Raw genomic sequence first — 26,118 nt, 5'->3', positions numbered from 1 at the left:
TTAAAACCCTAAACTATGAGGGATTTTTTGGGCTACACATGTCACTTCTCTGCTGGTGGTCTATGCTGCACTGCTCTTCTTCACAGCAGAAGGCAGAACATTTGTAATGTTACCAGGTCAACAAGCTGTAGGAGTTTAAGACACTCCAGTATGAGGCTCCCTGTCCCCATAAGTCCCCAACTCTGGCTTTGAGAATAAACTGGGAATATCCTTGGATCACAGTGCCAACTGGAATTGTCAAGTAGTTTTTGCACATCATACGGGGTTTTATTGGGACTAAGGAGAGTCACAGACGGACCAGGCTGAACTAAATTAAACTAAGCCCAAGTTGGGGCCAGCCTGGTGGCGCAGCGGTTAAGTTTGCAAGTTCTGCTTCTAAGCAGCCTGGGGTTTGCTGGTTCGGATCCCGGGTGTGGACATGGCACTGCTTGGCATGCCATGCTGTGGTAGGCGTCCCATAAAGTAGAGGAAGATGGGCACGGATGTTAGCTCAGGGCCAGGCTTCCTCAGCAAAAAGAGGAGGACTGGCAGTAGTTAGCTCAGGGCTAATCTTCTTCTTCAAAAAAATATAAATAAATAAATAAATAAAATAAATAAACTAAGACCAAGTAAAAAGAATCACTTCCAGAATTGCCTTCCATTCCCACTAGGAATATCTGGGCTGGGAGCCATCCTGGATCTTAGGATGGCCTCTCAGAGTCACTCTGATTCTGGAAATTATAGAATTTCACAATTGGAAAGGCACTGGGAGACATCTAGTCCATCCTGCCACCCAGAGCAGTCATTCCCTGTGGTTAGCAACCCTGGCCACGTCACTTAAAGACTTCCAGTGAAGAAGAAATCACGGTCTCTCAAGACAGCTTCTACATTTCCAGACAGCTCTAATCATAAATACGTTTAATCACTGAATTTCTCTTGACTCCTATAAGCCTCAGAGGCAAGCAAGAGCCAACAGTAGGCCCTGCCTCGGCTCTACCTTCATCTCTTCCAAGCTGGTGAGCACTGAGAGGAACAAGCACCCAGCCCTGAGTGTGCTGCATCACCCATCACCACCTTCCATCCTGGGCAATGTGGTCACTGCACCAGGTGCTGTGCCTCGGGTCCTGAGCCCTAAAATCTGGTTTACCCACTCATCTACTACATGAACAGCAGCCAATACAATGAATTATGAGCACTTTACTTGTCTCTCAGCACAGAGTCTAGGACATCTTAGTTTTGCTGCTTGTCCTAATTCTTAAGTGCACTCCACTCCAATCTTATCCAACCTCAAATCCTTTTAGGGATTTCAATTCGCCAATTTCTCTCTCAGAGACTTCTGATAACCTTACTGATATTCACTCTATATATTTCAATTCCAGTGCAACAAATACAAACCATGTGCTAGCCCAAATGGTTGGGCCCACCCAGACAAAGCAAGAGTAACAGTTCTGCTCACTGCAGTTCTGACAACAGGTTAAACAGGTGGGCACGATTATTCATTCTTACAGCCTCCTCAGCAACTCTAATCTAATAGAAAATCCTCACACTCTGAATTTCAGTAACTACTGGTGAACAACTTCTGAGTCACCCTTAGTGGTCTGGTTCATTTCAAGAAGCTGTGTGGTTCTTGACAGGGAGGCTGTAGGACCCAAAAAAGGCATACATAGAAATTGGGAACCAGATTTTAAACATAGCACCGTGCCAGAAAAGAAGTTAAGAAGATTCAACATTAATGAATGTTTAACCATCTATGGAAATATTCTCTGAAGTAATCTGATTAAGAGATATTTATAAATTATAAAAGTGCTGATAAGATTAAAATACAGCCTAAATTAATCTCAGTATAGCGTTTAGGGCTCCTCTCCAGAAAGAAGGCATGAAGTTAAAATAGAACTAATCTAAGAGAAGCTCTACTCTTCATTTTTATTTATTTATTTACTTATTTTTTTAATTGATCTATGGTTTGCAAACATCTTCTCCCAATTGTCAGGTTGTCTTTTTGTTTTGTTGATGGTTTCTTTTGCTGTGCAGAAGCTTTTTCGTTTGATGTAGTCCCATTTGTTCATTTTTTCTTGTTTCCCTTGCCCGGTCAGACACGGTATTTGAAAATATGCAGCTAACACCGATGTCAAAGAGCATGTTGCCCATGTTTTCTTCTAGAAGTTTCATGGTTTCAGGTTTTAAATTCAAGTCTTTAATCCACTTTGAGTTGATTTTTTGTGCATGGTGTAAGGTAACGGTCTACTTTCATTCTTTTGCATGTGGCTGTCCAGTTTTCCCAACACCATTTATTGAAGAGACTTTCCTTTCTCCATTGTATGTTCTTGGCTCCCTTGTTGGAAATGAGCTGTCCATACGTGTGTAGGTTTATTTCTGGGCTCTCAATTCTGTTCCATTGATCTGTGTGTCTGTTTTTGTGCCAGTACCATGCTGTTTTGGTTCCTATGGCTTTGTAGTATACTTTGAAATCAGGGAGTATGATGCCTCCAGGTTTGTTCTTTTTCCTCAGGATTCCTTTGGCTATTTGGGGTCTTTTGTTGTTCCATATAAACTTGAGGATTTTTTGTTCTATTTCTGTGAAAAATGTTGTTGGCACTTTGATAGGGATTGCATCGAATCTGCAGATTGCTTTAGGAAGGATGGACATTTTAACTATGTTAAGTCTTCCAATCTAAGAGCACAGAATATCTTTCCATTTCTTTGTTTTCTTCAATTTCTTTCAACAATGTTTTATAGTTTTTGGTGGACAGATCTTTCACCTCTTTGGTTAAGTTTATTCCTATTTTATTCTTTTTGCTGCAATTGTAAATGGGATTGTATTCTTAATTTCTCTTTCTGCTACTTCACTGTTAGTGTATAGAAATGAAACCAATTTTTGTATGTTGATTTTGTATCCTGTGACTTGATGTATTCATTTATTATTTCTAAAAGTTTTTTAGTGGATTTTTTAGGGCTGTCTATATATAAAATCATGTCATCTGCAAATAGTGACAGTTTCACTTCTTCTCTTCCAATTTGGATCCCTTTTAGTTCTTTTCCTTGCCTGATTGTTCTGGCTAGGACTTCCAATATTATGTTAGATAAGAGTGTTCCTGTTCTTAGAGGGATAGCTTTCAGTTTTTCTCCACTGAGTGGTATATTAGCTGTGGGTTTGTCATATATGGCCTTTATTATGTTGAAGTACTTTCCTTCCATACCCATTTTATTCAGAGTTTTAATCATAAATGGATGCCGTATCTTGTCAAATGGATTCTCTGCATATATTGAGATGATCATGTGATTTTTATTCTTCATTTTTTTAATGTGGTGTATCACATTGATTGATTTGCAGATGTTGAACCATCCCTGCATCCCTGGAATGAAACGCATTTGGTCATGATGTATGATCTTTTTAATGTATTGTTGTATTTGATTTACTAGTATTTTCTTGAGGATTTTTGCATTGATCGATTTTGCATCGATCGAGTGAAATCGGCCTGTAACTTTCTTTTTCGGTGTTGTCCTTGTCTGGTTTTGGTATCAGGATAATGTTGTCTTCATAGAATGAGTTAGGAAGCCTCCCCTTCTCTTCAATTTTTTGGAACAGTTTGAGAAGAGTAGGTATTAAGTCTTCTTTGAATGTTTGGTAGAATTCACCAGGGAAGCCATCTGGTCCTGGACCCTTTTATTTTTCAGCAGGTTTTTGATTACTGTTTCAATCTCCTTACTGGTAATTGGTCTATTCAAGTTCTCTACTTCTTGATCCAGTTTTGGAAGGTTGTATGATTCTAAGAATTTATCCATTTCTTCTAGACTATCCAATTTGTTGGCGTAGAGCTTTTCATAGTACTCTCTTATAATCTTTTGTATTTCTGATGTGTCCGTTGTAATTTCTCCTCTTTCATTTCTGATTTTATTTGAGCCTTCTCTTTATTTTTCTTGGTGAGTCTAGCTAAAGGTTTGTCAAGTTTGTTTATCATTTCAAAGAACCAGTTCTTAGTTTCATTTATTTTTTTAAAAAATCTCTATTTCATTTACTTCTGCTCTGATTTTTATTATTTCCTTTCTTCTGCTGATTTGGGCTTTGTTTGCTCTTCTTTTTCCAGTTCCTTTAGGTGTGCTGTTAGATTATTTGGGATTTTGCTTGTTTGTTGAGGTAGGCCTGAATTGCTATAAACTTCCCTCTTAGAATGGCTTTTGCTGTATCCCATAGACTTTGGCATGTCGTGTTTTCATTTTCATTTGTCTCCAGATATTTTCTGATTTCTTCATGGACCCAATTGTTGGTCAGTAGCAGTATGTTTAATCCCCACATTTTTGTGGCCTTTCTGATTTTCTTCCTGCAGTTGATTTCTAGTTCATACCTTTGTGGTCAGAAAAGATGCTTGGTATTATTTTGATATTCTTAAGTTCATTGAGACTTGTTTTGTGGCCTAATATGTGATTGATCCTGGAGAATGTTCAATGTGCATTTGAAAAGAATGTGTATTCTGTGGTTTTGGGGTGGAATGTTCTATATATACCTACTAAGTCCATCTGTTCTAATGTGTTGTTTAAGGCCAATGTTTCCTTGTTGATCTTCTGTTTGGATGATCTATCCATTGGTGTAAGTGGAGTGTTAAAGTCCCCTACTATTATTGTGTTACTGTCTATTTCTCCTTTTAGGTCTGTTAATAAGTGTTTTATATATTTAGGTGCTTCCATGGTGGGTGCATAGATATTTACAAGTGTCATATCCTGTTGTTTGACTGTTCACTTTATCTCTATATAGTAACCTTGTCTCTTGTTATGGTTTTTGTTTTAAAGTCTATTTTGTCTAATATAAGTATTGCTACACTTGCTTTCTTTTCTTTGCCATTTGCACAGAGCATCTTTTTCCATCCTTTCATTTTTAGTTTGTGAGTGTCTTTAGGTCTGAATTGTCTCTTGCATGCAGCATATATATGGGTCTTGGTTTTTTAATCCAATCCGCCACCCTATCTCTTTTGATTGGAGCATTTAGTCCAGTAGCCATTTAAAGTACCTATTGAAAAACATGTATTCATTGCCATTTTGTTGCTTTTTTCTTTCTGTGTGTTTTGGTAGTTCTTCTCTGCTCCTTTCTTCTCCTCTTGCTCTCTTCCCTTGTGGTTTGATGGCTTTCCTTAGTAATAGGTTTGATTTCTTTCCTCTTACTTGTTTACTTATTAAAGTTTTCTGGTTTGTGATTTCCATGAGGTTCCTATATAATATTCTACATATAGCAATTTATATTGAGGTGATAGTCTCTTTAGCTTGACAGCTTGCTAAAAGCTCTACTTTTACTCCACTGCTCCCACACTTTATATTTTTGAAATCATATCTAATCTCTTGTTTTGTGTGTGTCTATCCATTACCCTCTTGTCACTGAAGTAGGTAATTTTAGTACCTTTGTCTTTTAATCTTCATATTATCTTCATAGGTGGTTGATCTGCTACCTTTACTGTATTTTTGCTTATCCCTATTTGTGGTCTTCTCTTTCCCACTTAAGTCCCTTCAGTATTTCTTGTTGAACTGGTTTCTTGGTGATAGACTCCTTTAATTTTTGCTTGTCTCGGAAGCTCTTTATCTCTCCTTTCATTCTGAACGATAACCTTGCTGGATACAGTATTCTTGGCTATAGGTTTTTTCCTTTCAGCACTTTAAATATGTCATGCCACCCTCTTCTAGTCTGTAGGGTTTCAGCTGAGAAGTCTGCCAATAGCCTTATGGGTTTTCCTTTGTATGTCACTTGTTGCCTTTCTCTTGCCGCTTTTAGGACTCTCTCTTTAATTTTGGACGTTTTAATTACAATGTATCTTGGTGTGGGCCTCTTGGTGTTCATCTTGTCCGGTGCTTTTTGTGCTTCCTGTACTTGGATGTCTGTTTCCATCCTTAGGTTAGGAAAGTTTTCAGCTATCATTTCTTCAAATAGATTGTCTACCCCTTTGTCTCTCTCTCCTCCTTCTGGGACATCTATAAATCGAATGTTAGTGCACTTGATATTGTCCCAGAGTTCCCTTAGACTGTTCTCATTCTGTCTAATTCTTTTATCTGTTCAGCTTGAGTGATTTGCTCTAGTCTTTCCTTTAGCTTGCTGATCTGTTCTTCTGTATCATCTACTCTGCCATTGAGTCCCTCAAGTGAATTTTTCCTTTCCAGTATTGTATTCTTTGATTTTTTAAAAATATTTTCCAGTTCTTTGTTGACATCTTCACTGTGTTCATCCAGTCTTCTCCCAAGATCAGTGGGCATCCTTATGAGTTTTTGTTTGAACTCTTTGTCAGGTAGATTGCTTATTTCTGTTTCATTTAGTTCTTTTTCTGGGATTTTGTCCTGTTCCCTTGCTTGGAATGTACTCCTTTGCCTTCTCATTATGCCTCTTTCCCAAAGTGCTCATAACTATGTATTAGGTGAGTCAGCTATGTCTCCTGATCTTGGAGAAGTGGTCTTATGCAAGAGATGCCTTTTGAGGCCAAGCAAGCGCTTCTCTCTCATCACCAGTAGAAATGATCTAGGACTGACCTGAGTGGGCTACTTGTGCCCTTCTGCTGTGGCAGGGTTGCTCTTACTGCAGATACCCAGGGAGTCTAGTCTTTCCTTCCCTGGCTAGCTGTTTATAAATCGGGTTTGGGGATCCCCAGCACCATTGGCTACAAGGTCTAATAGCACAGTCCTGTTGCAGTTTTCCTGTTAACTGAGCAGGTACCCAGTGTAGCTGGTTGCTAGGCTCAGGGGTTTACAGCTGCTGTAGGCCTCAGGCCTGCAAGGCTATTGTCAGCTCTCTTAGGATTGTAGCTGAGTGGGGCTGGCCCTAGGCACAGGAGCACCCAATTGTCTCAGGCTTTGGAAAGTGCGGCCGATTCTCTTTGTGGCTATTTGAGAAGCACAGGTCTTTTGCCACTGATAAGCCCCACCTCCCACAAGTCCACACCAATGCTGCCACAGTCCTCACACAGGCCCTGCCCCACAGAGGTGGACACATGCACCTGCCTTTAGAGGATCAAGGCACCCAGTCAATGCAGGCTGACAAGTAGCCTGAGGGCTTGCTGTTGGGTGGGGCTGGTCCCTAGGGCGAGCTGCCTGCCCTGGCTGAACTGCATTAAATCTGCAATCTAGTGGGTGTGGTAAATGCCTGCGGTAACAGGCCAGGGGAAGAACTTCAATGGTGCCTGCCAAGGTCTGTGTCAGCAGGCCTGTAGTAGGTCACAAGAATGGCTGCTACGAATGTCTCAGTCTCTGGAGACGTCTTCCCTCTCAGGGAGATGCGCCCAGAGCCCAAGAGATGAGTCTCTCTTCACCAAAGGACTGTGCAGCTTTCTTTTTGGTGATTTTAGGTTGCTCTCTGAGACAAGTGAATGTACGTGTGGGCCCTTTAAGAGCAGTTTTTTTTTCCGGCTTTTGGCCAATAGCTTTTCTGGGGGTATTCCCTGCTGCAGTTAACAGCCAGCAAAGCCAGACAGTAGGACACTTGTCTTGGTTGTGCTGAGTCTGAAGGATGCTTATAACACTAACGTGCTCAGGTCCCCACTTCTCCAGGGAGGGCTGCATACCTTAGTGTGGCTCCCACCCAGCCATCTCTAAAGCTCTGCCACTCACCAAGGTGGCTTTCTTTCTCTCCAGGAGGAATTTCTGCCTCTTCTGCCTCATTCAGGACTATCCCTTGTTGTGGGGGTTCTTTTTATCCAGTTTTCAGTTTTCTCTCCAGGGTAATTTTTCCAAGAATAGTTGTAACCTGCTTGTGTTTGTGGGAGGAGGTGAGTTCAGATTTTGCCTACACTGCCATCCTGACAAAACCTCCAGCTTTACTCTTTAAAACTTACACTTCGGTCATGAGAGAATAAAAGAATGACAATTTTTAGAACAAAAAATACTGAAAAATTTATCACTCTTTCAACCACTGCCTGGGGAAAAGTTTCTCTCCTTATAATGCCTATCAGAGTTATCTGGAAAGAAATATCACCAGAATAGCACAGTTTGTCAGCCTCCAAGAATCCCATATCTTAATGTAAACACCACAAAAACATCCAGTTCTCTTTGCTGTAATTCTAGGATCTCTGATTTGGCCTCCTAAGTAGCACTGGCCACCAGAAGGAGATGCCCTGGACAATGTTAGATTTCCCTGGGTAAACTTCTAAATTAGCCGTCTTGTTGATAAATTATTCTTTCTAGAAAGAAAAGAGTGAATTGATACCCTGGTACCTGGTCACTCCTAGAACAAGCTGTAAGTTGAATTTCTGAATTTGTAAATCTTGGACGGGTGATGACATCGAGATGTAGATTTGAGAGGCTCTGCCTTTGCAGTCTGTTGTCTCAGTCTCGCTCCCTCACCTCTTACAATACTGTATTTTGTAAAACTCAATGACTAGAGATTCATGAGACCCAAGATTTTAACTGAACCCTGTTGAGACTACTCTGAGTCTCCATCATCTCATCTGTACATGAGAAGATTGGACAAGATGATTTCTAATGCCCTTCCAGCCTTAGAATTATTCCATGACTCTAGAAATTATTAGAAATAACAAGATTTCAGTAAGATACCTAGTTACAAAATAAATTTACACCTAAATAGCCTTGCTAGATATTTATAAAAACCAGCTGGAAAAAATGGAGACAGTACCATTTAAATAGCAACAAAATTTAAAATACTTAGGAATAAGCCTAATAATAAATATATAGATCTATATGGAAAGCCACAAAATTTTACTGAGGGCCACAGCAGAAAAATTGAATTAATAGAAAAAGATGATGCTCCTTGATAGGGAGACTCAACATTGCAAAAATATAAACTATGCACATTAATCCACAAATTTAACGCAATCACAATCAATGAATTTTTTTGAACTTAAATAGATGATCTAAAAATGATCTGTAAAGAGAGTACTCATTCATTACCTCTTCCAATCACAGTTTCGTAGAGGAGGTGGAATTTCATGAGCTCTTTGAACTTTTTGAGGGCAAGAACCCATAGCTTACTTTGCTTTAATATATCACCAAGCCTAGCATATACATGTAGTACTGTAAGCCTGGCATTCTCAGATTTAATATTTGTATAATTTCAACTTTCATGAGCAACCTCAAAAGCTCATATCACAGTGATTTTACTGAAGCATAATCTGAATTGGGTGCTCTGTGAAGTTAGCGTACAGTAGTCACTAAAGCAGTGGGTGAGCCTAACTGACTGACTAGAATGTGCATCTCAAAGAGTTTTTTTTTGTCTAGTTACTATCATTTATGTAGCAATTTTCATTTAAGATCATTACCTTTTCAATTACATTTTAACTTATTTATTTTTATTCAATTATATTTTATTCTATGGGAGGAATATATATACTACAGTGACAATCTCATTCATTAATGGACACACCCACACACACAGTGGTTGACTGGCCCTAAGGCTTGGAAGAAACAGAGGTAGAGCATGACAAGTTCAAAGTGGAACAGAAATGGCTAGGGATGAACAGTCAAGGATCAAGAAGAAAGTAAAGATTGGGAGAGGTGAAGCAAGGAGACTGCAGAAACTTGTTAAAGTCTAAATGAAGTAGGTAAGGTTATAGAGAGGTTCTCAAATTCATTTAACAAATGTGTCAAGTATTATACTAAGGGCTAAAGAATGTAGAAAAGAATCAGATATGATCCTTATCACTGCCTTGAAGAAATTCTACTAGGGGAGACATAGGAGTAATCAACTGCTATACAGTGTGCTGGGTAGTATGACAGACGTGAGGACAGGATGTCATGGAAGTGCAAAAGCGGAGCATCTAAACCAAATTGCAGGGATGAGGTAAAGTTTCCTGGATCAGATCTCTTAATGCATAAACATAACTTAGCTTAGTGAATATGGTAGAAGGAGTTTTCAGGCAGGAGTGAGTAACAACATATGAAAGGGCATGGAGTGGACTACATTGCAGAATGCAACTAAAACTTTAAAAGGTAAGTTAACATGATCAGATTTGCAATTCAGAAAGACAAGGCATCAGTGTAGACTCTAGCTTGACTAATGGCCTGAAAATGAGTTAAGATGCTGTTATTGTAATTCAGAAGAAACATACTGAATAGATGAATTAAGGCATTGGCAATGGGGATGGAGAGAAAGGGTTACATTTGACAGTTATATAAGAGGTAAAATCAACAAAGTAGAATTTATCTTGGTGAATTCACTAAAGTCCAGGATTTGAACTTCAGTTTTTAAGCTCAGAAACTTGGTTTCCGCTGTTCATTGAGACTGAACCCATAATTCAAATTAACATTAAGGTTTCAGAGGCTGATGTGAAACCAGAATGGCAGATGATTATTTGCTATCAAATAGATTAACTGTCACAGTGACTACAATATTTGCTTTGACACATTTGGATATTTTCTCCTTGTGGAAAGATACACATGAAAAACCAGTCATAATCAGAAGGCTGTTTGATCAACATGGAATTAGAGGTAGGGAAATTAAATTGTGTGTTTTAAGTGTTCAATAGCATCAAGCCACAATGGGGAGATGGGAATGTTCAAATGTGGGGGCTACATCTCTCCCTTGGACAGTATTTGGAGAGGCACAACCAAAGTGTGCTTCTCCCTCTCCTGTTTCTATGTTGCCTTGCTAACCAAAAGCAGTTCCACAAATATTCTTTAGATAAATACGTTTCGTCAAGTCTTAATCTGTCCAGTCTGTCTTTTTTTTTTTTTAATTAATGTTATGATAGATTACAACCTTGTGAGATTTCAGTTGTACATTTTTGTTAGTCATGTTGTGGGTACACCACTTTCCCCTTTGTGACCTCCCCCACCCCCCCTTTTCCCTGGTAACCACCGATCAGATATCCTTATCAATATACTAACTTCCACCTATGAGTGGAGTCATATAGAGTTCGTCTTTCTCTGACTGGCTTATTTCGCTTAACATAATACCCTCGAGGTCCATCCACGTTGTTGTGAATGGGCCAATTTTGTCTTTTTTTATGGCTGAGTAGTATTCCATTGTGTATATATACCACATATTCTTTATCCAATCATCAGTCTTTGGGCATGTAGGTTGGTTCCACGTCTTGGCTATTGTAAATAATGCTGCGATGAACATAGGGGTGCAACGGACTCTTGAGATTTCCGATTTCAGGTTCGTAGGATAGATACCCAGTAATGGGATGGCTGGGTCATAGGGTATTTCTATTTTTAACTTTTTGAGAAATCTCCATACTGTTTTCCATAGTGGCTGTACCAGTTTGCATTCCCAACAACAGTGTATGAGGGTTCCTTTTTCTCCACAACCTCTCCAACATTTGTCGCTCTTGGTTTTGGATGTTTTTGCCAATCTAACGGGTGTAAGGTGATATCTTAGTGTAGTTTTGATTTGCATTTCCCTGATGATTAGTGATGATGAACATCTTTTCATGTGTCTCTTGGCCATATTCATATCTTCTTTTGAGAAATGTCTGTTCATGTCCTCTGCCCATTTTTTGATCGGGTTGTTTGTTTTTTTGTTGTTAAGCTGTGTGAGTTCTTTGTATATTATGGAGATTAACCCTTTGTCGGATAAGTGGCTTGTAAATATTTTTTCCCAATTAGTGAGCTGTTTTTTTGTTTCAATCCTGTTTTCCCTTGCCTTGAAGAAGCTCTTTAGTCTGATGAAGTCCCATTTGTTTATTCTTTCTATTGTTTCCCTCAACTGAGGAGTTACAGTGTCCGAAAAGATTCTTTTGAAACTGATGTCAAAGAGTGTACTGCCTATATTCTCTTCCAAAAGACTTATTGTCTCAGGGCTTATCTTTAGGTCTTTGATCCATTTTGAGTTTATTTTGGTGTGTGGTGAAAAAGAATGGTCAATTGTCAATCTTTTGCATGTGGCTGTCCAGTTTTCCCAGCACCATTTGTTGAAGAGACTTTCTTTTCTCCATTGTAGGCCCTCTGCTCCTTTGTCGAAGATTAGCTGTCCATAGATGTGTGGTTTTATCTCTGGGCTTTCAATTCTGTTCCATTGATCTGTGGACCTGTTTTTGTAGCAGTACCATGCTGTTTTGATCACTGCAGCTTTGTAGTATGTTTTGAAATCGGGGATTGTGATTCTGCCGGCTTTGTTTTTCTTGCTCAGGATTGCTTTAGCAATTCGCGGTCTTTTGTTGCCCCATATGAATTTTAGGATTCTTTGTTCAATATCTGTGAAGAATGTTCTTGGGATTCTGATTGGGATAGCATTGAATCTGTAGATTGCTTTAGGTAGTATGGACATTTTAACTATGTTTATTCTTCCAATCCATGTGCATGGAATGTCTTTCCATCTCTTTATGTCGTCGTCAATTTCTTTCAAGAAAGTCTTGTAGTTTTCATTGTATAGATCCTTCACTTCCTTGGTTAAGTTTATCCCAAGGTATTTTATTCTTTTTGTTGCGATTGTGAATGGGATTGAGTTCTTGAGTTCTTTGTCTGTTAGTTCATTGTTAGTGTATAGAAATGCTACTGATTTATGCACGTTAATTTTATACCCTGCTACTTTGCTGTAGTTGTTGATTATTTCTAATAGTTTTTCTATGGATTCTTTGGGGTTTCCTATATATAAGATCATGTCATCTGCAAACAGTGAGAGTTTTACTTCTTTCTTACCTATTTGGATTCCTTTTGTTTCTTTTTCCTGCCGAATTGCTCTGGCCAGCACCTCCAGTACTATGTTGAATAAGAGTGGTGAGAGTGGACTCCCTTGTCTTGTTCCTATTCTCAGAGGGATGGCTTTCAGTTTTTGTCCATTGAGTATGATGTTGGCTGTGGGCTTGTCATATATAGCCTTTATTATGTTGAGGTACATTCCTTCTATACCCATTTTATTTAGGGTTTTTATCATAAATGGGTGTTGGATGTTGTCGAATGCTTTCTCTGCATCTATTGAGATGATCATGTGGTTTTTGTTTTTCATTTTGTTGACGTAGTGTATCCCGTTGATTGACTTGCGGATGTTGAACCATCCCTGTGTCCCTGGTATAAATCCCACTTGATCATGGTGTATAATCTTTTTGATGTATTGCTGTATTTGGTTTACCAAAATTGTGTTGAGGATTTTTGCATCTATGTTCATCAGTGATATCGGCCTATAGTTCTCCTTCTTTGTGTTGTCCTTGTCAGGTTTGGGGATCAGAGTGATGTTGCCTTCATAAAATGTGTTAGGGAGTACTCCATCTTTCTCAATTTTCTGGAACAGTTTGAGAAGAATAGGTATTAAATCTTCTTTGAATGTTTGGTAGAATTCTCCAGAGAAGCCGTCTGGTCCTGGACTCTTATTTTTGGGGAGGTTTTTGATTACCGTTTCTATTTCCTTACTTATGATTGGCCTATTCAGATTCTGCATTTCTTCCTGATTCAGTTTGGGGAGATTGTAGGAGTCTAGGAATTTGTCCATTTCTTCCAGGTTGTTCAATTTGTTGGCATATAGTTTTTCATAGTATTCTCTTATGATCCCTTGTATTTCATTGGTATCTGTTGTGATTTATCCTTTCTCATTCCTAATTTTATTTATTTGCGATTTCTCCTTTTCTTGGTGAGTCTGGCTAAGGGTTTGTCAATTTTGTTAATTCTTTCGAAGAACCAACTCTTTGTTTCATTGATCCTGTCTATTGTCTTTTTTGTTTCAATATCGTTTATTTCTGCTCTTATTTTTATTATTTCCCTCCTTCTACTGACTCTGGGCTTTGTTTGTTCTTCTTTTTCTAGTTCTGTTAGGTGTCGTTTGAGGTTGCTTATGTGAGCTTTTTCTTGTTTAGTGAGGTGAGCCTGTATTGCGATGAATTTCCCTCTTAGGACTGCTTTTGCTGCATCCCAAATGGTTTGGTATGTCGTGTTCTCATTTTCATTTGTCTCCAGATAATATTTGATTTCTTCTTTAATTTCTTCAATGATCCATTGTTTGTTCAGAAGCGTGTTGTTTAGTCTCCACATTTTTGCACCTTTCTCTGCTTTTTTCTTGTAGTTGATTTCTAGTTTAATAGCGTTATGATCAGAAAAGATGCTTGATATTATTTCAACTCTCTTGTATTTATTGATGTTTGCTTTGGTTCCCAAAATATGGTCAATCCTTGAGAATGTTCCATGTGCACTTGAGAAGAATGTGTAACCTGCTGTTTTTGGATGAAGTGTTCTATATATATCTATTAAGTCCCTCTGGTCTAATTTTTCATTTAATTCTATTATTTCCTTGTTGATTTTCTGTCTGGATGTTCTGTCCATTGGTGTTAATGGTGTGCTGAGGTGCCCTACTATTATTGTATTGTTGTTGATGTCTTCTTTTAGTTCTATTAAGAGTTGCTTTACAAATTTTGGTGCTCCTGTGTTGGGTGCATATATATTTATAAGTGTTATGTCTTCTTGGTGGAGAGTCCCTTTTATCACTATATACTGTCCCTCTTTGTCTTTCTTTATCTGTTTTGCTTTGAAATCTACCTTGTCTGATATTAATATAGTGACACCTGCTTTCTTTTGTTCATTATTAGCTTGGAGTATTGTTCTCCATCCCTTCACTCTGAGTCTGTGTTTGTCCTTGGGGCTGAGGTGTGTTTCCTGTAGGCAGCATATTGTTGGATCTTGTTCTTTGATCCATCCCGCCACTCTGTGTCTTTTGATTGGGGAGTTCAATCCATTTACATTTAGAGTGATTATTGAGATGTGGGGGCCTACCACTACCATTTTGTGTCTTGTTTTCCGGTTTTCTTCAATTTCCTTTGTTTCTCGTCCCACGGTTTAGTCTATTCTGATGAAGAGCTGCTGCTCTCTGTTGTTGTCCTTCTACTTATCTTCTCTGCTCTTGGTTTTGTAGCCCCTTTCCTTTTTTGGATTTTTCAGGAATGAGGGTTTTCCTGAGGATTTCCTGAAGAGGAGGTTTTGTGGCAATGAACTCCCTTAATTTTTGTTTATCTGGGAAAGTTTTTATTTCTCCATCGTATTTGAAGGATATTTTCGCTGGGTAGAGAATTCTCAGCTGTAGATTTTTGTCCTTCAGATTTTTGAATATATCATTCCACTCTCTTCTAGCCTGTAAAGTTTCTGCTGAGAAATCTGCTGATAGCCTGATGGGAGTTCCTTTGTAGGTTAGTTTCTTTTGCCTGGCTGTCCTTAGTATTTTCTCCTTGTCGTTGACTTTTGCTAGCTTCACTACTATATGCCGTGGAGTTGGTTTTCTTGCATTGATAAAGTTTGGAGATCTATTGGCTTCTGTCACCTGAAGATCCATCTGTCTCACCAGATTTGGGAAGTTCTCAGCCATTATTTCTTTGAATAGGCTTTCTGCCCGTTTCTCCTTCTCTTCTCCCTCTGGTATACCTATAATCCTTACGTTGCATCTCCTAATTGTGTCTGATAATTCTCAGAGAGTTTCTTCATTTCTTTTTAGTCTTGCTTCTCTCTCCTCCTCTGCCTGCAGCAATTCTATATTGCCATCTTCCAAATTACTAATTCTTTCCTCCATATTATCGGCCCTACAGTTCAGAGCATCTAGATTTTTCTTAATCTCCTCTATTGTGTTCTTCATTTCCAATATTTCTGTTTGGTTCTTCATTTCCAATATTTCTGTTTGGTTCTTCTTTATCATATCCAACTCTTTTGTGACATAGCTCCTGAACTCGTTGAGTTGTCGGTCAGAATTCTCTCTTAACTCATTATTTTAATGATGGCTGTTTTGAAGTCATCATCATTTAGGTTATATATCTCATTTTCTTTGGGATCGTTTTCTGTGTATTTGTTATTTTCTTTCTGTTCTGGAGATTTAATGTATTTTTTCATATTGCTTGATGTTGTTGATTTGTGCCTCCGCATAGAGATAGAGTTTAGTTGCTCCTTTCACTTGTTTCAGCTGCTGCGGTGGGGGAGCAGCTGTTTATACTGCACCAACCAGGAACCCTGTCCGCAGTTGCTAACTGGGCCTGGGCCCATCCTCGTAGTCACAGTGGTCCTTTGGATTCCCTCCTCTGCCGTGGGGGCCGTCACAGGGGAGCTTCAGGCTGCTGGTGCCTACTGTTGCAGCCCACCTAGACGTACTCCCTCCTTGGGGTCTGCAACGGTGTTATGGGCTTTTCCAGCAGCCAGGGGTGGGATCACTTATATTTGTCGCTCCGTCGCTGTCGGCACCCAGAAAACCTCACTTGTCCACTATGGGTCGCAGCAGAGCTATTGGCATCTTCTACAGTCTGTGGTTAGTTCACCTAGCTATGCTACTTTTGTCCCGGGGTCTTCCAGCCTTGTGGCTGCCGGATGGGTGCTTTGTACCAGTGCTGTGCAGAGGCTTTCCCTGAGGTTGCTGTGAGCTTGTAGGGTTTCCTCCTAGGCTACGGAGCTGGGTCGCTGGAACTCCCCCCAGCCCCAGTCCTGTTCCCCAGGAACTCGGGGAGCCCTTTGCCCTGTCTTGGGGGGATAGCCGGAGATCCTGATTTCAGTGGTAGCTGGTCAGCTGCTGCCCTGCCTGATATTCTCCTCTCCGGGACCCTCCCGGTATTGTGGATGCTGGGTGTGGCCCCTCCGCTAATAGCAGACAGAGAGTTTTGTCTGCTGCCCAGGCAGAACTCTGGAGCTTCCCCTCCGGGCCGCGGAGCCGGCCTCTGGAGCTTCACCCAGCCCCAGTCCTCTCCGAGATCTCCAGCAATCCCCAGCCCCGTGGGGCGGGCAACGGCAGCCTGGGGTCACCTCGCCCTCTGCGATTCCCTCCGGGACCTTCCTGAAGTTGTGAATGCTGAGCGTGGCCCCTCCACTAATGGCAGACAGAGAGTTTTGTCTGCTGCCCAGGTAGAACTCTGGATCTTCCCCTCTGGGTCGCGGGGCGGGCCTCTGGAGCTTCACCCAGCCCCAGTCCTCTCCGAGATCTCCAGCAATCCCCAGCCCCGTGGGGCGGGCAACGGCAGCCTGGGGTCACCTCGCCCTCTGCGATTCCCTCCGGGACCTTCCTGAAGTTGTGAATGCTGAGCGTGGCCCCTCCACTAATGGCAGACAGAGAGTTTTGTCTGCTGCCCAGGTAGAACTCTGGATCTTCCCCTCTGGGTCGCGGGGCGGGCCTCTGGAGCTTCACCCAGCCCCAGTCCTCTCCAAGATCTCCGGCAATCCCTAGCCCCACGGGGCGGGCAACGGCAGCTGGAGGTCACTTCGCCCCCTGGGATTCTCTCTGGGACTTTCCCGGAGTTGAATGCTGGGCGTGGCCCCTCCGCTAAAGGCAGACAGAGAGTTCTGTCTGCTGCCCGGGCAGAACTCTGGAACTTCCCCTCCGGGGCGCAGAGCCGGCCTCTGGAGCTTCCCCCAGCCCCAGTCCACTCTGAGATCTCTGGCAATCCTTAGTCCCACAGGGTGGGCAACGGCAGCTGGGGGTTGCCCCGCCCTCTGGGATTCTCTCCAGGACTTTCCCGGAGCCGTGAATGCTGGGAGCGGCCCCTCTGCTAATGGCAGACAGAGAGTTTTGTCTGCTGCCCGGGCGGAAGTCTGGAGCTTCCCCTCCGGGGCGTGGAGTTGGCCTCTGGAGCTTCACCCAGCCCCAGTCCGCTCAGAGATCTCCGGCAATCCCTAGCCCCACCGTGCTGGCAGTGGCAGCCGGGAGACCTCCGTACCCTCAGCGACTCTCTCTGCGACCCTCCGGGCGCAGCGAACACCAGGCGGGATCTCCCCGCCAATGGCGGGGAGAGACTCTCCCCGCGGGCCCAGGTGTGCAACTCCAAAGTTTCCCTCTGCGTTTTGGAGTAATTGCGGGGGGTTTAGGTAGGGTTCTGGTCACCTGTTTCCACTGTCGCTCCTCTGTTGTGTGCTCTCTCCTGCCCTAGATGTGCGTTGATCTTCTGGGGGCGTCCGTGGGAAGAAAGCCGCTTGCTGGTACTAGGCTGTTCGGTCGGGGTCGGAGAGTTTTCACCTATTTCCACATCCTCCCGGAGGAAAGTCCGTCCGCCTTCCGATGTATAGTCGCGTGAGTCTCTCAGACGTCCTGAGATGCTGTCTGGATATCCTTTGTTAAGCGATAAGTGTCCAAATAATTGTAGACTCGAAGGGGGAGAGACAAAGAGGACTACTCACAGCGCCATCTTGGATCCCCTCCCAGTCTGTCTTTTTTTTAAAAGATTTTATTTTTCGTCTTTCTCCCCAAAGGCCCCTGGTACCTAGTTGTGTATTTTCAGTTGTGGGTCCTTCTAGTTATGGCATGTGGGATGCCGCCTCAGCGTGGCTTGATGAGCGGTGCCATGTTTGCACCCAGGATCCAAACTGGCGAAACCCTGGGCCACTGAAGCGGAAGTGCGCGACCTTAACCACTCCACCTCGGGCTGCCCCTGTCCAGTCTGTCTGTTAAAGGTGCCTCTGGATAGCTTTGCCTTGATCCGTGCTGATGTTACAGTGTAGTTCTCAGTCATAAATCTAATTTCTCTTCTTTCCAGATCTTAGAGATGGAGGTGGAGGAACAACTGACCTCTCAGTCACGACTTACTTCCTACCAACCCCAGGTAAAAGGTGAAAAAGACAAGGCGATAGAGAGGGAAATGAGGACGATCCAAAAAAAAATGTGGTTTACAAAGAGAAGGCTCTTGAAGGCAATTAACTATAGGCTGACATACATAAAATTTCATAATTTAAACAAATCAAATCCTGACATATTTTACCACCAAACCATCTGAAGAGAAACACTGAAAAGTGTCCTTGGGACAGTCATTTAGCCAGAATCCTTTCCAGAATATATCTTACTTATATTAATACATCAACCATTTGTTGAATACCCACAACATCCCAGGTAATATGGAGAAAGTGGAAATTACCAACGTATAATCCTGCCCTTAAGGAGCTCACTAGAAGGGCATAAATAAGTAATTACAAAACAGTGGAGTAAGTGGGATAATAGAAGTGGCTTCAGTTGGAGCAGAGAGGAAATAGTAGTCACTTCTGTCCTGGGAAAGGCAGGGTGGGGACAGTAAAGAGTTAGGTCACAAAGGACATAACTGCTGTGTGCTGACTCACTGTTACCAATGTTAAACTTGGCAATTGGCTGATTGGAAAGATCTAACTGAATGGATACCTGTAACAGCAGAAGGATCTAAACCACAGCTTCCAACCCAGGCCACAGAACACCTCAAACTGTTCTAGCTATTTTTAAAATAATGAAGATATCCTAAAAATTAAATCCATTTAAATTCACTTTTAGTTTATTAAACAACAGCAGCCATCCAGGACCATTTTAAGTAGTATGGTAGGTGAGTCAGGGGTACCGGATAGCGAAATCACAGTTACAGGACATCACAATTGCAAGATGATGAGAATCCCTGACTGAACCCTCTTTTCTTGGTTTTCTAACTTAATCTTTAGTCTATTACACATTCACTTAAGACCTACCATGTGCATTCTACAATACACATGTATATCAAATCATCCCGTTGTACACCTTAAACTTATGCGATGTTCTATGTCAACTGTATCTCAATAAACCTGGGGGGGGGGGGGACCCTACCATGTACACGTTGCAGTGAAATACAGAAACAAGACTGTGAACGGGGAAGAGAATTAGACCTAACGGTACAAAGAGATCTAATACAAATGCCAAATGCCTTAAGGGGACTTGGGGGAGGGGAGAGTAAACAAAGTGCCAAATGGTTGAAGGAGGAGAATTATTCTAGTTAGAGAAGTCAAGAAAGGCTTCATGAGGAAGCGGCATTTGAGCTGTGTCTTACAACAGCAGTCACAGTCTTGGTAAAGAATAGATCTAAATCTTTTTTCCCCGGATGATCAAATAACCTTTTTAAACAAACATATGTCATATTAATTAAAATTTTATCATCACTTAATAATAATTATATCTAGTTATGACAAACTTTATGGATGTAATTTGATAAATATTTTTTTAAATGGCAGATACAAAGGGAAAAGATAAGCAGAAAACTAAATAATGTGTCAGAGCTTAGTAATTGTGCATAGACTTCTGTGGCCCCAGGGTTTTATTAGTAGTTAGCGCTCTCAAAAGGATGACTAAGAGATTAGAAAAAAAAAATTTTTCTTTAAAGGTATATTTGGTCTTACCAATCAATGCATTTTAGAATTTTGTTATCAGACAATTCATTAAACCTCATTTTATTGCTTTAAACCTACTGAGTCTTTTATTTCAGTATGAAAATATATACACATTTTTTATTGTGGTAACTTTGGCTTATAACACTATGTAAATTTCAGGCATACATTGTTATATACTTCGATTTCTGTGTAGATTACATCATGTTCACCACCCAAAGACTAATTACAATCCATCATCACACACATGTGCCTAATCACCCTTTTAGCCCTCCTTCCTCCCCACTTCCCCTGTGGTAACCATCAATCCAATCTCTGTTTCTATGTGTTCGCTGTTGTTTTTATCTTCTCAGTAGGAAACTTTTTTTTTTTTTGAGGAAGATTAGCCCTGAGCTAACATCTGCTGCCAATCGTCCTCTTTTCGCTGAGGAAGACTGGCCCTGACCTAACATCTATGCCCATCTTCCTCTACTTTATACGTGGGACGCCTACCACAGCATGGCTTGCCAAGCGGTGCCATGTCCACACCCGGGATCTGAACCTGCGCACTTAACCGCTGCGCCATCAGGCCAGCCCCAACAGCTCACTAACCTTTTGATGACTTTAGTTTTCCTTAGCACAAGAACTATAATAAGAAATGAGAGAATCTCATCATTTGCATTTATTTAGCTTGTATAGTTTACAAAAATCATCTCATTAAGCCTGAGATATAGGAAAAGATAATGACCAATTACAGTTGAGAAAACTAAGCCTCAGAGAGACAGTAAGTGGCAAAAATCAGCACTGGAAATCCTACCTTTTGCTTGAAAGTCCTGAAATCAGAAGGCCCATTCCCATCCTTTGGGGAGACCCTTTCACCAATTTAAACCATAGGGATTCTTTTTGTTCTGTAGAGTCTTCCCAACTGAATTTGTTCAAGAAAATGAAGATCTAATCTCCACAGCTATCTTCTTGCCTGGGCCACCACATACGGCCACCCAGATTGTACACTAAATATCTTCAGTGATGACCATTCACAGACCGCAGTGGGAAATGTGCCCCTGGATTTGTATAACGTCATGGTTCTGACATGGACTTTCCTAAATACCTACTTACAAGGTCTGCACTAGAACTCCTATCTTTAGTATTTGGTCACATAGTGACAGCATGGCAAACCCTCAGTCATGCTAGTAGAGAGGACAGAGGCATGGAGAATAAAAGATCATACATAGCTAGCTTTGGATCTGTGACTTTTTTAGTAGCAGATTTAGTTTCTAATTATGTCGAGTTTGGCTCATGCTAAGTGTCTGAATTTGAAATTCCTGAAGGACTTAACTGAAAATGAGAGGAAATATATTAAAGGCATGTTGGCCAAAGGGCAGCCAAAACTAATTACAAGTGTCTATGAACTAAAAGCTTAGGCATTTTACTTAGGCAACAGGAGAAATTCATTATTAGACAATAATAAAAAAGAGGAAACATTAATTCAGAGCTTTCTGTGTTGTCAGCACTTATATACCTTTTTCCATTTAACCCTGAAAATAACCTGGTGAGGTAGGTACCCCTGTATTTTATCTCCATATTACAGATGATGAAACTGAAGCAGAGAAGCTAAGTAATTTGCCCAACATTGCTCAGCTAGTAAGTAGCAAAGCCAGGATGAAACATAGGTAGTCTGATTCCAGAGCCATGCTTTTAACTACTGTATTATGATTAACATACAAATGTATACCAACAACTAGGGGATAACAAGGAGTAACACGGAAAATACAGGGAGAAAAACTGTGAGAAATAAGATGTAGAGAGAGAAGCAGCCTTCTTCTAGTCTGTGTTCCCTAGAGTGCAGTCTCTGTATCGTAATAACCCCTCACTCAGAAAGTTCACATTTGGCAGACAACCAGGAGGAAGCAACAACTCACCAGTGAACAGCCAACGCAGAGAACATGAAACCTATGCACTAAAGTTAAGTTTTGTACTTACAGAAGTTTCTTAGGCCTCCACTCAGAATCTAATTTTTACTTTTATTTTACACATAATTCTAATAAGGAGATTAACTGGTTTACAACTCCAAAGAAGACCAGAAGCAATGAGTTAGAAGGATTCAAGGGATAATACAGGCAGACATAACAAGAGCAAGAATTAATAATGAAGAGAGAAAATTATACAAAATAAAATTCAAGAATTCAAACATCACCAGTATGGTGGTTTTTAAATACACCCACAAATTCTTGGGTACTCTTCCCTTCAAGAAGTGGAGCCGTATTATTAAAAAGACAAGAAATAATAAGTGTTGACCAAGATGTGGAGAAAAAGGAACCCTGCTACACTGCTGTGGGAATGTAAATTGGTGTGGCCACTATGGAAAACAGTATGGAGATTCCTCAAAAAATTAAAAATAGAACTACCATATGATCCAGCTATTCCACTTCTGGTTATTTATCCAAAAACATGAAAACACTAATTTAAAAAGATATTATGCACCCCTATGTTCACTGCAGCGTTATTCACAACAGCCAAGACTTGGAAGCAACCTAAGTGTCCATCAGAGGATGGATGGATAAATAAGATGTGGTATATATATATACAATGGAATACTACTCAGCCATAAAAAAGATGAGACCATGCCATTTGTGACATGGATGAACCCTCAGGGTATTATGCTGAACAAAATAAGTCAGACAGAGAAAGACAATTACCATATGACCTCACTCATATGTGGAAGATAAAAAAACAACATACACATAGATACAGAGGAGAAAGAGGTGAGGAGGGCAAAAGGGGTAAAGGGGCACATGTGTATGGTGATGGATGGCAACTAGACTTGGTGGTGAACATGATGTAGTCTACACAGAAGCTGAAAAATAATAATGTACATCTGAAATTTATGTTATAAACCAATGTGACTTCAATAAAAAAATAGAGCTATAATGTTGTATGTCAATTATACCTCAATAAAAAACAAAAAGTGGAGTTTCAACATGTGCTAGACTTAGTGACTCTTCTAAGAGAGAATATGGTGGTATATGACTTTCAGCCTTGCTCTCTCTCTTATATCACTTGCTCTGGGAGAAGAGAGCTTCTATGTCATGAGGATGTTCAACGAGGCTACGCAAAGGCCCCTGTGGTAAGGAACTGATGCTTCTGCCAATAACCATGTGAATGAGTTATCCTGGAAGGGGGTCCTCCAGCCCCAACCTTCAGATGACTACAACCCCTGCCCAAAACCTCATGAGACACCCTGAGCCAGAACTGCTCAGTTAAGGTGCTCCTGGATTCCTAACTCTCAGAAACTGAGAGATAACAAATGCCTGTTATTTTAAGCTGCTAAGTTTTACAGTATTTTGTTACACAGCAGAAAGATAACTAACAGAAGCAAGAAGGGCTATTCAACATGGCAATAAGAGCACTACATGAGTCAATAGCTCTAGAAGGCATAGAAATAATATAGTACCATAACGTATAACACTGAGTTATCAAACTAAAAGTTAAAATTTGTTTGAGTATATTCTATTTAAGAAAGAAAAAAAATCTAATAAATTTTAAAAAGTGTTTTATCTAATATGGTTAAAATAAAAATATTGCTGATTAGAAGATAAATTTTGTTACCTGAAAAAATAATTTATTTCCCAATGATGTTTATGTAGTTTTGCCCTTTTGCCATCCACTCCTTGGGAGTCTTAACACTTTGTTAAATCTATAGACTGTAAGGATGGGAATAGTATTTTCTTTCCCTTTGCATCCCTTTCCAAAAGTCTAGAGATTGGGGCTCTATATACAGGGAGAATTAAATTACCCTGTCTTTACGCTGAGGTAAGAGGCCATAAGACATCTCAAGTAACTTTATTTTTTTACCCAAATAGTACATGAATACATTCTTATTTTTAAAAATTCACACAAGACACAAGTATATCAAGTAAAACGTTAAAGTCCCTTTTCACAATATCCACCATCATATCCCACTCCCCTCTCCAGAGGCAATCGTTGTTTGGTATTCATCTTTCCACATCCTTTTCTACGCACAGTTACACAAATACAGAACATAATTTTGGGATTTTTTTTCCCACAAATGAGATCATGTGAATATTATTCTGTATTTTACTTCTTTCACTTAACAATATGTCTTGGAAACCCTTCCATGAAAGTAATCTAAGTCTACTTAATTCTGAAGTATAGATATAATTTATTTAACCATTTTCTTACTGGTGGGCTGTTTCTTAGTTTTTTGTTGTTGTGAAGAATGCTGCAGTGAACATCTATGTGGCATTTTGTTTTTTAAAAGACATTACAAGTGTTTCTTTAGATTAGAGACCTTTAAGGAGAACTGCTAGGTCCCAAAGACTGTAGTTTTTATTTTGATGGGTGACCTCAAATTACCCTCCCATGCAATAGCACCAATTTACACTATCATTAAAAGGATAAGAGCTTATTTGTCACCATTAAATAATATCATACTTTTTTATTTCTGTCAATCTGATGGGCCAAAAAAAAAAATTCTGTCTTTCTGTTTTTCATTTTCATTTTCATGATTGCTAGTGAGGTTGAGCATATTTTAATATGCTTGCCATTTTTATTACTTATTAGAATTGCCTTTCCATAGCTTTTGTCCACTATTGTATCATTTGTATCATATTGTATCATTTATCTTTTTCTTATTAACTTGTAAGAATTCTTTATATGTTCTAGATAGTAATCCCCTGGTTATGTCTTTTTTCAGTATGTCATTTACATTTGTCTTTTTTTTTTTGAAAGTTGTACAGATGTTTGAAAAAAAGAAAAACTCAAGTCTAGCAGTCACTTTCTTCATGACCTCGAGATTTTTTTCTCCTTTAAAAAGGCCTTCCTAACCTAAAGATTATTAAAAAAATATTTTTGTTTTATTTTTCATAGTTACTCGTACCTGAAATGTGTTTTATAGAGCATGTATCCAACTTAATCTTCTTCCAGATGTAGAACCAATTATCCCAACATCATTCATGGCAGCATGACGTGCTGCCTTCACCCATATTAAATACTCCTGTATACACTGTTCTCTTTCTAGAGTCTTTACTCTTTACATTGATCTATTTCTATTTCTGTACCAGTCTCACACTGTTTTAATTACTATAGCTTTATGTTTTGATATCTAGTAGGGCAAATCTCCTTCTTTTCAAAAAAACCTTTCTTTTTGCTATTCTCTTACATTTTCTTTCAGATGAATACTGAAATCAACTTATGTTCTAAAAATTCTTATGGGACTTTTAGATTGGATTCCTTCCATTTGTAGCTTAATTTGGAGAGAACAGCCATATCTGCAACATCAAAAATTTCCACCATTCATTCTATAAATCTGTATTAAGCACCTAAGTACCTTATTTGTGCCAGTCATTATTTTAGCACTTGACATACTAATGTGAACAAAACAGACCAAAAAATCCTGTACTTGAGCAGCTAACATCTTGCAAGTAAAGGCAGCCAACAAACAACAAAATAAACAAGTTAATTATAAATTATGTTGGAAAGTGATAGATGCTGTGGAAAATGGGAAAAATAGCAAGATAAGACTAACCAGTAAGAGTGACCAGGAGTATGAGAGTGAGAGGAGGTGGTAGGGTGATCAAGGTGGGCCTTATGGAAAAGTTGAGATGGAGCAAAAACTTGAAATGGAGAAGAGAGTTAACCAAGGGGCTATCTGGAGGAAGAGTGTTTCAAAGGAATAATGACAACAAATTCTGTTCAAGAAAGCAAGAAGGACAGAGTAGCTGGAGCAGTGAAGTGAGAGCAGGGAGGGAGATGGCAGAGTATGCAGGGTCTAAAAGATTCCTGTAAGGACCTTGGCTTTTATTGAGTGAAAACGGGAGCCACTGTATTCCATCCAGGAACATGTCCATGTTTCGCCACTTATTCAGGCCATCATTTTGTCCATCAATAAAGTCTTATAGTTTCTTCATATAGGTTTTTTGTATTTTTTATCTTTATTCTTAGATATTTTAAGATTTTGTTGCTAGTGTGAATGGAATCTTTCTCCCATTATTTTTTTTAAAGATTTTTTATTTTTCCTTTTTCTCCCCAAAGCCCCCCAGTACATAGTTGTATATATATTTTTTTAGTTGTGAGTCCTTCTAGTTGCGGCATGTGGGACACCGCCTCAGCACGGCTTAATGAGCGGTGCCATGTCTGAGCCCAGGATCCAAATTGGTGAAACCCTGGGCCGCCCAAAGCAAAGCACCC

The 26,118-nt window shown here is 40.1% G+C and overlaps 1 protein-coding gene across 30 annotated transcripts in view; it reads right to left on the bottom strand.

Moving 5' to 3' along the window:
• The window catches only part of LOC103560311 (phospholipid-transporting ATPase FetA), a 129,292-nt gene that overhangs the window by 91,749 nt on the left and 11,425 nt on the right, over nt 1-26,118 (bottom strand). The gene's annotated exons all lie outside the window — the stretch shown is intronic.

Source organism: Equus przewalskii, chromosome 26, assembly GCF_037783145.1.
Source record: "Equus przewalskii isolate Varuska chromosome 26, EquPr2, whole genome shotgun sequence".
Lineage (NCBI taxonomy): Eukaryota > Metazoa > Chordata > Mammalia > Perissodactyla > Equidae > Equus > Equus przewalskii.
The sequence above is the reverse complement of the archived record's forward strand: the minus strand, read 5'-3'. Positions and strand labels throughout refer to the sequence as shown.